This window comes from Pundamilia nyererei, unplaced genomic scaffold, assembly GCF_000239375.1.
Source record: "Pundamilia nyererei isolate P.nyererei 1_Seehausen unplaced genomic scaffold, PunNye1.0 scaffold00152, whole genome shotgun sequence".
Taxonomy (NCBI): domain Eukaryota; kingdom Metazoa; phylum Chordata; class Actinopteri; order Cichliformes; family Cichlidae; genus Pundamilia; species Pundamilia nyererei.
The window spans coordinates 545,064-547,158 of record NW_005187553.1 but is presented as its reverse complement, the minus strand read 5'-3'; the positions used below and the strand labels follow the sequence as shown (position 1 = coordinate 547,158).

Here is a 2,095-nt window from a genome sequence, read left to right as displayed (position 1 = left end):
CACAGACCACCCAGTTAATCTGACTGAAAGGACGTGCTAATCTCTGACAACGCAGCAACAATACAACAAAATGAGAAAACAGAGGAAGCAAACAGGAACTTAAATAAACCACAGCACTGAAGGGAGCCTGGCTGTCAATATAACTGCGTCTCCATGGATACATAGCAAAGCGACAACCACCAACCTTTTTAAACACAGGACTGTTTTAAGCAGCAAATAGTCTGCATTTTAAATGATAAAGAAACCAAGATCCAAGTTTGTTTGTTTATTTAAATAAATAAATAAGTTTATACCCGCAGTTGTCACTCGTAAGGTATAAGAAGAGAAAGTTAAGAGCAGAGAACAAACAGATGACGTAAATATAATGAAATGTTATGTGAACATATGACTGATTTTACTTCAAAAATAACACTATGATGCTAAACTTAGCCTCAGATGTGCATTCATCGTCACTTTACCTTCACCTTTAATTTTTAATCGTTTAAAAGTTAAAGACAAAAGATAAAGACACCAAATTTTAAAATGCACATTATTGTCAATATTTTACCATTAATTTTAATATTAGAGTTATATTTGACTAATTCATTATAGCTGAAAAAAATCAATTAATAGCTGGGAAAAAAGATAGATAGATAGATAGATAGATAGATAGGCAGGCAGGCAGTTCGTCTCTTCTGCAGATAGGTGGCTTTGTCCTGGGACAGGACGTCACGGTCGCGGTGTATGATGGGAAATTTGGGATCAGGTAAGCTTCTGCAAGTCGTTCAGCAGAGTACGGATCGGGTAGTGACACAGACACAACAAACAGACAAATACCGGAAATCATGCGAGTTTACCTTCAAAATTAAAGCCTTTCTTTCATTATGGATTTCTCTTCCTAAAACGATTAATATTGGGGGTTTTAGAATCAGGGATCAGGGAATACAATTTCTTGATGTGCAATTTCTACAGTAATGTGGAGCCATAATACAGCTTCATTTGTCCATCGTACTGTGGAACCCTTGGGTCAAACACAGCATTTTATGTCTCTTTGCTTGTGCTGAGAAATGCCCATCATAAATGTGTTTTATGGAACATGATACCAAGGAACAGAAAGACAAATTATATTCTTCAGAATTGGCGAGCACCTTGTGCCAATTTAGTCTAACTTATTAATAACTTTACCTGAGGGAGAAATAAAATGCAAGCTGTGTTAAAAATAGTTGTGAGGAAAAATATTAATCCATCCATTCATCTAGTGACAGAATGCAGAAATCAAGATCATCTGACAGGAATTCACTTTTCTCAGTGTTTCCAGTTATTTTTCTTCTTTCGATTGCTCCATTTATGACTCACTATAGCGGATCATCTGTCTCGTTCTCACCCGATCACTAGCATCCTCTTCTGTCACATCAACATGACACACTCTGCATGTCCCTCCTCAATATCTTCTCTTTTCCTTCTGCCTGGCATCTCCATGTTCATCATCCTTTGTCCAACACATTGTTGAGGTATGCAGTCATTAATTATTTTTATCACTAATAATTGCAGTTTAACATTCTTAAACTGAAAATAGATCCAGTGGTTAAGAATATATATGGATTAAACAACAATCATAGAAACACAAGTGAAATCAAGAAGTACAGGGTCCTTTGTACAACATTTATTTTGAAGTCGATAAGCGGAAGTTCAGTTCTGCTAAAGCTAGCTTGATGCTAGTGGCTGCGTAATGACAGGAGGCGGCGGCAGGTGAACGATTAACAGCGTTCACTTTTCTCCGTCCCTCCTCTTTAAAAATAAATAAACTGAAAGTTACTGTGAGCGGAGATGTTCCGCAGTGACTGACGGGCTCCAGTTTACACATAAAAACCATTATTTCATTCAAACTGTGGATCAACACGAAAGCGCGCCGCGGGAGTTTGGACTTAGCAGGTAGGCTATAAATAACTGTCGGTTGTTGTGGATCTGAAATGAGGCGCAGCAGTCTGTGTGAGAGAGACATCTTTTGTTTTTGTTTTTTTTTATTGTGTTGTTGTGCAGGAAGATGTTTCTGTCTTGTAGCTGCAGCAGCCGGTGGTGTTTAGACTCAGTGGACACTTTTAAAACTGTTGACAAA

General features: G+C 37.8%; 1 protein-coding gene across 2 annotated transcripts in view; it reads left to right on the top strand.

Annotated features, from left to right (window-relative positions):
• Positions 1 to 1,688: 1,688 nt before the first annotated feature.
• Positions 1,689 to 2,095, top strand: part of klc3 (kinesin light chain 3) — a 13,880-nt gene continuing 13,473 nt past the window's right edge. For both annotated transcript variants that reach the window (XM_005744980.1, XM_005744979.1), the window contains exon 1: positions 1,689 to 1,911. The gene's annotated coding sequence lies outside the window, so the exon portion shown is untranslated. The remainder of the gene's footprint in view (positions 1,912 to 2,095) is intronic.